At 39.5% G+C, this 13,899-nt stretch overlaps 1 pseudogene; it reads right to left on the bottom strand.

Moving 5' to 3' along the window:
• Positions 1-4,674: 4,674 nt before the first annotated feature.
• Positions 4,675-7,437, bottom strand: LOC145890021 (uncharacterized; annotated as a pseudogene).
• Positions 7,438-13,899: the final 6,462 nt, after the last annotated feature.

The following is a 13,899-nucleotide window of genomic DNA, read 5'->3' as shown; positions in this document are numbered from 1 at the left end:
CATTTGGAAGTCCAATAAACACAAATTCAAAACTCTTTAAACCACACCTGTAAATTGATTCCTCACAACTATGTGAATTACACACCAAACTATACACCATCCACATTCGAAACATTGAAGTATTAAAATGTGAAATTTGCACTTTTAAAATCTTACAGGCGACATAATCCACAGAATAGCAAACGCACAAACCACAACTAGAATCATCACATTGTTTGACAATTGAATCACTTTCAAACATGACTACATGGCCAGTAAACGTTTGTAAAATGGGAACCAGGTATTGCATAATCAATTTTATCAATTCTTTATCAAATCTTAAGTATGAGTTGTATAAGATAAGTTTATTACAAGATCTGTCAAACCACAAAACAACAAAGTGACTTTTAAACAAAACAGGAATGAAAACATTTTCACACACTGTTTTGTCCTTACAAAAAATGCTAGCAAAAGCCCTAGGCACATCCTTCAAACATTTACCATGCAACACCTCCATAGTCAAAGCAGTTGACAAACAGGCAAATTTTTGAGGCAATACAGCATTACACAATTTAACTGTTCTGGCTACGTAAACATCGACTACCTTATCAGTCAGCCAACCTAAAGTCGAGTGCGTATGGGACCTAGCAGCATTCTCTGTCAAGGAAATATATGTTTTACTACATGGTTTCAAACACAGTGAACACAAATCCAACCATGACAATGACTGGTGGCAATGCATGACCAAAGCAGTATCAAATATTGTACTTTTGGTTAACTGGTTGTGGCTCCATATTTTATCAGCTATTGGTTTGCAAATCCGGTGAACTACTTCATCAGAGGGGCAGAAAATATATGGTGAGGCAAATGGAGAAGGTTTCATGTTGTTATTGCACAAATATTCAATTGTTTTATTTTTGTATTTAATCTGTTTCGAAGCGGCGTTAGATGAATAATAGCCACTGCGATTATGCTTACGTTTTTTAAACTTAGATTCAACAACTTTGGTCCCATTTTGTTTCAAATTTGAGATATTCGAACTGCAAGATTTGTCCCGAAATGTTTTAAATTGCATAAATGTATCACAGAATATCTTAATCAAAATCTTTAGAGAATTGTAATATTTAACAACAAAGTCATCAATTTTTGAAATACGCTTACCATCCAAAATATTTGTCTTTAAATCACGAAAATGTTCTTCTATTATACCTTGAGTCTGATTGTCACGCATTATTGTTTGATGATTCATACTTTTTAATATGTTACAATGGCCTTTCTGTTGATGATACATTTGTGCTTGTGCACTACTTGTCATGTCACTGTTTACATGTCGGGACAAATCTCCCAGCATTATTTTGGATGTTGAACATATTCTTGAAACAATTACCTCCAAAACCTTTGTACAAAATTCAGGGTTGTAATATATATTTTTTGAAATTTCAGGATCTACATGTTGCTTAAAAATATCAGACAAGAAAAAATTATCAAGTTTTTGCTTATATCTTTTATAAAATGGTGAACGTTTTTCCTGTAATCTATCAGTTGCTTTAGCAGTAAAAAAATAATCAGTATCATCTGCGGCATTGTCACCATCACTGTCATGGTCAGTTTGAGATCGAGCAATTCTTTCTTTTATGAGATTAAAATGAAATTCGACAACTGAGGAAGAAGCTTCACAATTAGTGAGAATAAAAAAACTTTCAATTACTTTATCTAATCCAGCCAATGTGTCACAAGAAAACATTATGTTTATCCAATACAGATAGGTTTCAACAATTTTTTTGCTTTTGCAATGTTTATGACAAAAAATTTTGGCAGCTCTCATTGCATGGCTATAGCAATTGTGCAATACAGTCTTGTTTAAATCTCTCTCATTAGGAACGCCAGTTGCAATGCGATAACAACGATTATAAAAGTCTAGGCGCAATTCATGACACAATGCCTTCAAAACTGCATTCCACATTGCCATGGAGCCATCAATGATGAGCAGGCTGGGCTTTTTTGCCATGCCACACAATTTTAAACAATCAAACATAAATTTTTCCAAAAAATGACTGATTGTATTTGAATCATGGCGCGATGTCAAAAAAGTTGCCACAGGAAGTGGAGTGCCACCCTTTTTCGGATTTCTAACTAGCAAAGTGTAAATTTGAAAATCTGAATATTCGTCAATGCGTCGAACTACACTTCCAGTGGCATCCAAGTAGACAACGTCCTTGCAACATATGTGATTAAATATTTTTATTTGACTATTACAATACAATGCAACTTCTGGGGGATGAATAGCTATTGATCGAATGTAAGTTTCTCCCTTCTTTAACATTTCCAGGCGGATTTCATTTAAATTAATAAACCATAAGTTGCTGATTTTTTTTTGTTCACTTTTGATGTTGTTTAAAACAGATTGCGATGGCAAAAAAGTATGAGCCCCAAGCCAGCGTTCTTCTGGTGATAATTCGTTGTAAATTTCCCGAAATCGTTTGACGGCGCTTTTATTTTCCAATGAATTGCGAAGCTTCTTCCTCATTTCTCCAGTTACCCGTCTACATTTTTTACACCCAGAACAATGGTTTCGCATACCAGATACCTTGACGCGCCCTTCGACTTTGTCAACAAAAGACCAAAACGTCACCACAAAAACAACTTCACACTTGCAATCCTCACACTTCCTATGCGCACAATACAAGTTTACCCATCCCTCTCTATAGCAATCATCATTCCTTGTTATGTTCGCAACACTTCCTTCACTTCGTAAATAATTGTTTAAGACGTTTGGCACGCAACCATTATAAATTTGATGCACATTTTTTACCGTTAAATCAACATATAAATTGTTCCCAAAATGATTGGCACTTCTATTTTTTACAATCTTTTTCCATTCCTGAATTGAAATCACAAATTCACCGCTAATGTCCAATTTACCAGAACGCCTAAATTTTGAACGAATGTCTGCACCAATACCACTCACATCAAAAACCAAATTATCATCATCATTATTATCATCCTCGCCCTCTGAAACAACACACTCCTCATCACGAACGCTATGACTTGCAGAACAATTGGTACAATTGGAGCTACTCTCTTCCGAACTTGCGTAAACAGGGGTACGAAAATTACTGTCGAATACGTCATTATCCACTGGGTGGTCAAGATCCTCTGAACTATCGCCAAAACGGCTATTGCGCTCTAGGGGTGCATTAACAACAGGCGATGGAATCTTTTGCTTCGGTTTTGTATCCAATTTTTCAGGAGCATAAATATGCGGTCTATATATGATCGTGGATTTCTCATCATTGGAACAAAAAGAATTTGGGCTGTCAACAACTGTGTCATTAAAACTCTTGTTACTTCCATAAAAAACAGTCGACATGTCATCGTCATTTTCGGAACTAGTGTGGTCAACAAGCGAATTAATGCAGGCTTGCGCGTCTGCACCTTTCGATTGGTTTTCGTCTGCATTTGAGTTAGTTATTGTGTCAAAAGTCGTGTTATGTTCGAAACGCGAGTCTAAAAGCATTCCAGCGCCTGGACAAACCAGATGTGACCTATTCCATTGTTTAGCCGACAACGTTGCAGCAACACTTACAGGATCAAAAACACAACTCGGGTGAAACCATTTGCCACAAGTTTCGCACTCTACCATCAACCTGCCATCATACGGAGTATAACAAACACAGTACAAGTTAACTACATTGGTTGGTTGACACGGTTGAAAACAAACCGATAGTTGCGATTCACAATTGTTGTCAAGAACAAATTTGCATTTGTTTTTAACCATCTGCCTAAATTTGTCGTTTTTTACCCAAACCTGGTTCATTTTGAAATAATTTTGTTTGGTAAATTGCTTTTTCATGTGCGTAAGCATTGTTCTTGCAACAACTGACGGTAAGTTTGTCGTATTTGGATAGTTCTTAAAACATTTTGCCAATTTAGAAATGAAGTTTGGGCAAAGCAACTTTGACTGGGGGTTGCCGTCATATTTGTTAGCACTGGAGCGATTTATAACAATTGAATCTATTTTTTCTTGATTTAATTTGCAAAAGTTCACAAGAAGTATAAGGCGTTTTGCTATGTGCTTTCCATGCCAAAATTTGTTGCTTTGCAAAAACTCCTTTCCTGATTTTACATCAAAGTGGTTGAGGTCATGTGTAATAAAATACTGGGCAATAGTACTAATCCTGTCTCCTGGCGTAGCAAAACGCACACCGCCTGTCAATACGAAACGACCAGGAAGGCGCAAAACGTTGATGAAACTTTTTGAAGGAAAGCCACTACTCGACGGACTAAAAACACGTTTTCTGATCTTGGGAGGTTTGGCGTAATGAAACGGAAACAAAGCCAATATGTGCTTTAGCAACAGTCTCAAGCAGTTCAAAATCGCCACTACTCCTGACGAACAAACCAAAAAATACAGAAAAAAAGCATAAAATAAAACCAGCAAAACAAGACAACTGATCGTATGCTTACAAATTCGTAATAATGTCCAAAAAGCAGTGAGTAGCCACAAAACACAAAGAAAACTTTGACAACCAATTAATCTTATTGAATTGCAAATGACCCAAAAAATCCATACATCACCTTTTGTTTTATAAAGGACTTGTTTCGGTGGTACGCCCGCTGTTGATTTCGATGGCTCGGTTACCAATGTGTTGGGTTGAATATCGACGCCCGGGTTCGATTTGAATGGTTTGGACATCAGCGTGGTTTGAAGATCGGTGACCGGGGCTGATTTGGATGGTTTGGACATCGGTTTGGGTTGAAGATCGGTGACCGGGGCTGATTTGGATGGTTTGGACATCGGTTTGGGTTGAAGATCGGTGACCGGGGCTGATTTGGATGGTTTGGACATCGGTTTGGGTTGAAGATCGGTGACCGGGGCTGATTTGGATGATTTGGACATCAGTTTGGGTTGAAGATCGGTGACCGGAGCTGATTTGGATGGTTTGGACATCGGTTTGGGTTGAAGATCGGTGACCGGGGCTGATTTGGATGGTTTGGACATCCGTTTGGGTTGAAGATCAGTGACCGGGGCTGATTTGGGTGGTTTGGACATCGGTTTGGGTTGAAGATCGGTGACCGGGGCTGATTTGGATGGTTTGGACATCGGTTTGGATTGAAGATCGGTGACCGGGGCTGATTTGGATGGTTTGGACATCAGTTTGGGTTGAAGATCAGTGACCGGGGCTGATTTGGATGGTTTGGACATCGGTTTGGGTTGAAGATTAGTGACCGGGGCTGATTTGGGTGGTTTGGACATCGGTTTGGGTTGAAGATCGGTGACCGGGGCTGATTTGGATGGTTTGGACATCAGTTTGGGTTGAAGATCAGTGACCGGGGCTGATTTGGATGGTTTGGACATCGGTTTGGGTTGAAGATCGGTGACCGGGGCTGATTTGGATGATTTGGACATCAGTTTGGGTTGAAGATCGGTGACCGGAGCTGATTTGGATGGTTTGGACATCAGTTTGGGTTGAAGATCAGTGACCGGGGCTGATTTGGATGGTTTGGACATCGGTTTGGGTTGAAGATCGGTGACCGGGGCTGATTTGGATGATTTGGACATCAGTTTGGGTTGGAGATCGGTGACCGGATTTGATTTGGATGGTTTGGACATCGGTTTGGATTGAAGATCGGTGACCGGGGCTGATTTGGATGATTTGGACATCAGTTTGGGTTGAAGATCGGTGACCGGGGCTGATTTGGATGGTTTGGACATCAGTTTGGGTTGAAGATTAGTGACCGGGGCTGATTTGGGTGGTTTGGACATCGGTTTGGGTTGAAGATCGGTGACCGGGGCTGATTTGGATGGTTTGGACATCAGTTTGGGTTGAAGATCAGTGACCGGGGCTGATTTGGATGGTTTGGACATCGGTTTGGGTTGAAGATCGGTGACCGGGGCTGATTTGGATGATTTGGACATCAGTTTGGGTTGAAGATCGGTGACCGGAGCTGATTTGGATGGTTTGGACATCAGTTTGGGTTGAAGATCAGTGACCGGGGCTGATTTGGATGGTTTGGACATCGGTTTGGGTTGAAGATCGGTGACCGGGGCTGATTTGGATGATTTGGACATCAGTTTGGGTTGGAGATCGGTGACCGGATTTGATTTGGATGATTTCGATACTTTTTTCTTCGCACTCGATATTTGTGAAGTATTAGCCTTCTCTTCCTCTGGGTTGGGTTGTTTTTTTGTTGATAGCAAGCGAAAGTCGGAGATACACCCAAAACATCTGATTGTATGAAACCGTTTATTTCTTTTCTTCCCTGCTGGAGCGTCAACATGTACTGGTGTAGTTGAAGGTTCTGTTAAAATTAATTTCATGGTAATGCAAACCAAATGGTGTGACATTCAAATTTTACCACTTTTTGCGGTATATTTTTAGGTCCTGGCGTGATTTGTCTGATTGTCACATGACGTGGCGGATTATTCGTTAAAAATGCAATCTCAATGTTTCAAAAAATGGTTAAAACTCGAGACTATTTTTGACTGTACATTAATTCTTATTAAGATGAGTAAACTAAATTGTAAAACGGCCTATCCAAATATCAACCACCCCAAAAGTTTCAGATAAAGCTCCTTCCTTTAACACGAAATCGGTGATCTGTTAAGCGAACGATTTAAAACCGAAGCTCTGACTCTCGAGATGTGTCAGACACAAATACGTTTATACGTCACAGAAACTTTAGGTGGAACAATGATTGGCCTTGCTAGGAAAAAGTCGAAGCCTGCAGACGTAATAATATACTACTCTACTTATTAAAATTGAACCTGTGGCATCGGTAACAGCAAGAAGAGTATGGACATGAGCTTCCAGACTGTCCATGTAATGGCGCAGCCCGACGTCCGAGAGATGAAGGTTGTCGCTCCAGTTCTCCCGGTCGTCTGAGATGTTGAAATCAAGAAAGGTCAATCCATATTCGACTGCGAGGTTTCGAAGTACGTGGTTGACGCCATAAACACAACGTTCATGGAAGCCAGTCTGCGGCGGAATGCCAGCTACAACAATCTGTCAAGGATTAAAAAAATGTACATATTGTACTGCTGTAGAGGCCAATTACAGTATCCTTTCTACCAACCTGGCATTGTGCGTACTTCTGTTGACAAACCTCAATCAACTGCTGATACTCCGCCCCGATGCTGTGGTGATGGTGTTCAGCACGTCGGGAAGCCACGTCGTTGGTGCCAAGAGCCAGGATAATGACATCGACTGGCTCGAACCTATTCCCGTACACAATCTCCTCAGCGCCGTGACCGATTTTTCCACCTGGAATAGAAATCGCATTTAAAGCAAAATGTTCACTGCGAGACGATACTACCTGAGGGCAGACAATGTTCCTCCCATTGCTATCGGTCACCAACAACACGGAAGGAAGTTGTGAACCTTTAGCACGGAGGTAACAGGTCTGCTTTCCGCAGATCCCTGTGTTGTAATGGACAGGTGGCGTTCTTCTTCCCATGATGTGTAGCCTGGATCAATTCTTTTGAAATGCTAAGTTGATCTTCGTCTGTTGATGCGTACTTAGATTTTCTTCAGTGTACAAATTCAGCAGTAGATGTTGCAGACTTATAAAATTTTGATAATAGTAGCTGATGGTTTGTTATATCAGTTTCCTTGAAAAAAATATTCAACTCAACAACAAAAATGGTATGCGCTGAATGAGTTATTTCTAAACACCCCTATCTTCACTGGCACAAAAGTTTACCATATGAGGAATTCATACGAGACATCAACATGTCAGCTGTTTGTTTCGTAACAATTGGAATTGTGATTTTGGAATGCATCACCTTGTGATTGGCTTATTCGGTGTAACGTGACTTTCAGCAAGAGGAGGAAAGCGTCGATGAAGAGAAAGGATGGAGCAAACATAACTTAAAACACGTTTGGCCAATTGAAGTTAATGTATACTTACAAATTAGAAGTTGTTCTTGCGCAACCGTATCTTGTCCCTGTTTCCTTGCTTAAAAATGTCATGTATTGTAGTTTTACATTTTAAACTGATTTGTTTTTTATTCGTTATTTTTGAACCACATGGTTTAATTGACGTTTTCACACCCATTTTAACAAGTGGATCATATTTGAAAAATGACGCCGAGGGCTGATTTGTAGGATTCAAATTTTTGAACCATGAACCCCTTCAGATTAAAACTGCGTATTTTTATTTCAAGGATGTGTATCGTGATACTTCCATCATTGATGCTACTCGAACAAGCAACAATAAATTGAAACAGACTCTACTGTATGGTAACAAACAATAATGGACCAAAAGGTTTTGCAAAAGATTAGTGGTCTTGCCCCATATGGTGCGGGCCATCGGTGTCATAATTCATCATATTGTACGCGTACCTTAGATAACGTGACCTTATTAACGAACGTGCGCGTTATTTAAACCCTGACCAACAGAGCGACAACATGTGGAATAATAAGGTACGCGTGCGTTAATAACCAGCACGTTCGCTATTAGTGTACATGCACCTTAAATAGGATATATTTCATGGCCAGCCGTGTAATAAGTCAAACTCATGTACGCATACTTAATTAACGAACATGCAACTTATTAAAGTGCTTGTAACTTAGTAACGTGCGCGCATGTCAAGTTGGCCGATAGTGTCACAATCTTAGATAAAATTACATGTACTGTCCTCAGCTTATGGGCGTCGATATGCTCTTGTTTTCTGCTTTCGCTTTTGCAAATATCACTCATGTATCCATGTAGTGACAGGTAGCGTCAGACCTGTGTCAAATCCTCAAATGTTATCGCAACTGCTTAAAAATGCAAGTGTTGCATCACAGGCCCAAATATACCATGGCCCCACACAAATTTGTAAATACCGGAAATGTATTTTTTAAATATTTATTCTCTGTCAAATTTGTCCTCTTTTTCCAGAATTAAACATTTGAACAGCGAAGTTGCGCTGTATTCTCAGCTAACCTTGTACTTTTACGTACGCATATGCCTTTACAAATTATTTTGATTTTAAGTTATAGTAAACATGTACATACTTTGTTTTAATACGCATGGGCTGCCTATATTCAAGAGAATTTTACAGCGCTTGCAATATGTTGCCACACAATAATTTACAAAGTTTGCATCTTTACGTCGCAAGTTTGCCAAAATGCAGAGTTGATTGCAGTAAAACCCCACGTTTTAGGTTCTCTTTAGGGTTGCGAGACACCGAAGTAAACGGTGCGAACTACAGATATCCACGAGATGGATGCATGAGTTATATTTGCAAAGTAAATGCAGAAAACAAGAGCATATCGACTCCCATAAGCTTTGACTTGAAGCTCACTATTTGTTGTTTGAAATGAAAAAAAATACGACGACAGTACAGGTAATTTTAACTAAGATTATAACACTGTCGGCCAACTTAACATGCGCGCACGTTACTAAGTTACAAGCATCTTAAGAAGTTGCATGTTCGTTAATTAGGTACACATCAGTTGGACTTATGACACGGTTGGCCATGAAATATATCCTATTAAGGTACATGTACACTAATAGCGAACGTGCTGCTTATTAACGCGCGTGTACCTTATTTTTCCACACTATGTCGCTCTAATTCGGAATTTGACACTGTTAGCCAGGCTTTAAATAACGCGTACGTTAATTATTAAGGCAGACGCACGTTATCTAAGGTACGCGTACAATATTATGACACCGATGTCCCAAACAACATAACGAACGTGCTCGTTATTTGAAGCCTGGCCAACAGTAAGTCAAAAACAACATAATATACGTTTAGGGTTTGAATGTAAAGTTGCAATTTGTCACGATGATAATGGTGGCTAATTGCCTTTAAATTGTCCGTTCACCAGTGCACTTTGCTAAGATGCAGGCAGTTGGGTATAATTGTTTATTGATGAAATGTAACCAAATAGCATAAAATAAGAATGGATTCAAATAAAATGGAATAGATTTAGAATCAAATAGAACGGCCAGAAAGGGCGAAAAGCGTTACCGTACAAACATGTTGTCTCGTGGTATGCGATATTGTGAGAGAAAGACAGTGGACTCGTAAATAAAATTAGCCCATTTACGAAGGATGAAGTATCCCTGTCACACACAAACTCCCTGAACGATGGAATGCGATGACAATTTATCAATGCAGCTTCCAGCTTTGACATTGTCCCACATGTAGCTTGGTGAGTGTCAATGCAAATTCTTATCAACGCGATAGAGGGTCCATTTTCACCCTCAAAACAATTACTTATATTTCAAAGGCGGTTTGCATCACAAGACCGCAATTTAAACCGAATGACGCTACAAAGTATACTCAACCCTGATATTGGGATGTACTTCAATATGTGAAAAGAAGGTCTGAGAAATAATGTATGTTCACAGTACGTTTTACACCCAAAAATGACGATAAAGGTGTGCGCAATGCTAATAATAGGCCTAATGGCGATCATGCACATTCGCAATACAAAAAGGAAAACAAACGAGAGAAAAAAATCATTTGTTCAAACCTTACTGGATGATGGAACCAAGGTACCCTGGCAGGCTGTCGATCGATTACCGTTTCTATAGTGCTGAGTAAAAGGTTTGATACTTGCTGGACCTATTTTTCAAATGTTTATTACATTTCTTATATATGTCTTGCATTCAACGGAAACTGATGACGCCCTTTACATGGCGAAATATAAATCTAAGCAACCTTCGTATTAAAAGGAAGTCAACACAAATGGTTACATGTACATATTCGCAAGGGTTAGGCGTGTTTATGAAAAGACTAACAAACGAGTTTGGTATGTGTATCAACAACTTTATACAGCGACGTAAATCGAAATTACACATGCACAATATCGAATCAACTCAACCAGCATGGGCAAATGGCATATTTAATCAAGAAGTGTTGCAAAGGATGTTAATGTCGGCATGTAAATTAAGTTAGAATCCGACGATTTCGCCACTACCATTCGTCAATACAAACTCCCAACCGGATAATATTAAGTACCTCAAAGGCTATATCGATGGTTGATGAACATGGGAAACTTACCTTGCTGATAATATGATAAGAATCACAAAAACGTTTCATGATATCGCGTGACAAGACAGGATCGTCACAATGCGAAAACCCTCATTTGGCAGCTATGGTATTTATAGCATGCAATGTTAACATTTCTGTGTTGTTTGATTACAATGGTAGATATCGTAAATGCAAATTTTGCCAGGCAATTTGTGCATGAAACAGTGCATTGGCCTGACTTCTCTAATCGTTGCGATCCTGAACAGCTCATCTAGTGGAGCGTTGGGCCTCATTAAAAATTGCAAAAAAAATGAAAAAGCCCTTGTTTGAAGTCATTCTGCTGGAATACGTGGGATCTCTACCGATTTTTATTACTTTCATGCTATTCTGCACTCTATCCTTGACAGATACTGAGATTTAAAAAAAATCCTATGAAGCGGAAGGTGGTTTGGCACTTGATTGCATGTGACGTCACCGGCAATGCAAAAAAGCGCAAAAACACCCGTGTTTCAGGTCATTCTGATGGAATACGTGGGATCTCTACCGATTTTTATTACTTTCACGCTATTCTGCACTCTATCCTTGACAGATACTGAGATTTAAAAAAAATCCTATGAAGCGGAAAGTGGTTTGGCACTTGATTGAATGTGACGTCACCGGCAATGCATTATAGCGTAAAAAGATCCGTGTTTCAGGTCATTCTGGTGGAATACGTGGGATCTCTACCGATTTTTATTACTTTCATGCTATTCTGCACTCTATCCTTGACAGATACTGAGATTTAAAAAAAATCCTATGAAGCGGAAAGTGGTTTGGCACTTGATTGCATGTGACGTCACCGGCAATGCAAAAAAGCGCAAAAACACTCGTGTTTCAGGTCATTCTGATGGAATACGTGGGATCTCTACCGATTTTTATTACTTTCACGCTATTCTGCACTCTATCCTTGACAGATAATGAGATTTAAAAAAAATCCTATGAAGCGGAAAGTGGTTTGGCACTTGATTGCATGTGACGTCACCGGCAATGCAAAAATGCGCAAAAACACCCGTGTTTCAGGTCATTCTGATGGAATACGTGGGATCTCTACCGATTTTTATTACTTTCACGCTATTCTGCACTCTATCCTTGACAGATACTGAGATTTAAAAAAAATCCTATGAAGCGGAAAGTGGTTTGGCACTTGATTGAAAGTGACGTCACCGGCAATGCATTATAGCGTAAAAAGATCCGTGTTTCAGGTCATTCTGATGGAATACGTGGGATCTCTACCGATTTTTATTAATTTTACGCTATTCTGCACTCTATCCTTGACAGATACTGAGATTTAAAAAAAATCCTATGAAGCGGAAAGTGGTTTGGCACTTGATTGCATGTGACGTCACCGGCAATGCAAAAATGCGCAAAAACACCCGTGTTTCAGGTCATTCTGATGGAATACGTGGGATCTCTACCGATTTTTATTACTTTCACGCTATTCTGCATTCTATCCTTGACAGATACTGAGATTTAAAAAAAATCCTATGAAGCGGAAAGTGGTTTGGCGCTTGATTGCATGTGACGTCACCGGCAATGCAAAAAAGCGCAAAAACACCCGTGTTTCAGGTCATTCTGGTGGAATACGTGGGATCTCTACCGATTTTTATTACTTTCATGCTATTCTGCACTCTATCCTTGACAGATACTGAGATTTAAAAAAAATCCTATGAAGCGGAAAGTGGTTTGGCACTTGATTGAAAGTGACGTCACCGGCAATGCATTATAGCGTAAAAAGATCCGTGTTTCAGGTCATTCTGATGGAATACGTGGGATCTCTACCGATTTTTATTACTTTCATGCTATTCTGCACTCTATCCTTGACAGATACTGAGATTTAAAAAAAATCCTATGAAGCGGAAAGTGGTTTGGCACTTGATTGCATGTGACGTCACCGGCAATGCAAAAAAGCGCAAAAACACTCGTGTTTCAGGTCATTCTGATGGAATACGTGGGATCTCTACCGAGTTTTATTAATTTTACGCTATTCTGTACTCTATCCTTGACAGATACTGAGATTTAAAAAAAATCCTATGAAGCGGAAAGTGGTTTGGCACTTGATTGAATGTGACGTCACCGGCAATGCATTATAGCGTAAAAAGATCCGTGTTTCAGGTCATTCTGATGGAATACGTGGGATCTCTACCGATTTTTATTACTTTCACGCTATTCTGCACTCTATCCTTGACAGATAATGAGATTTAAAAAAAATCCTATGAAGCGGAAAGTGGTTTGGCACTTGATTGCATGTGACGTCACCGGCAATGCAAAAAAGCGCAAAAACACTCGTGTTTCAGGTCATTCTGATGGAATACGTGGGATCTCTATTGATTTTTATTAATTTTACACTATTCTGCACTCTATCCTTGACAGATACTGAGATTTAAAAAAAATCCTATGAAGCGGAAAGTGGTTTGGCACTTGATTGCATGTGACGTCACCGGCAATGCAAAAATGCGCAAAAACACCCGTGTTTCAGGTCATTCTGATGGAATACGTGGGATCTCTACCGATTTTTATTACTTTCACGCTATTCTGCATTCTATCCTTGACAGATACTGAGATTTAAAAAAAATCCTATGAAGCGGAAAGTGGTTTGGCGCTTGATTGCATGTGACGTCACCGGCAATGCAAAAAAGCGCAAAAACACCCGTGTTTCAGGTCATTCTGGTGGAATACGTGGGATCTCTACCGATTTTTATTACTTTCATGCTATTCTGCACTCTATCCTTGACAGATACTGAGATTTAAAAAAAATCCTATGAAGCGGAAAGTGGTTTGGCACTTGATTGCATGTGACGTCACCGGCAATGCAAAAAAGCGCAAAAACACTCGTGTTTCAGGTCATTCTGATGGAATACGTGGGATCTCTACCGATTTTTATTAATTTTACGCTATTCTGCACTCTATCCTTG

This window comes from Ascidia mentula, chromosome 2, assembly GCF_947561715.1.
Source record: "Ascidia mentula chromosome 2, kaAscMent1.1, whole genome shotgun sequence".
Lineage (NCBI taxonomy): Eukaryota > Metazoa > Chordata > Ascidiacea > Phlebobranchia > Ascidiidae > Ascidia > Ascidia mentula.
The sequence above is the reverse complement of the archived record's forward strand: the minus strand, read 5'-3'. Positions and strand labels throughout refer to the sequence as shown.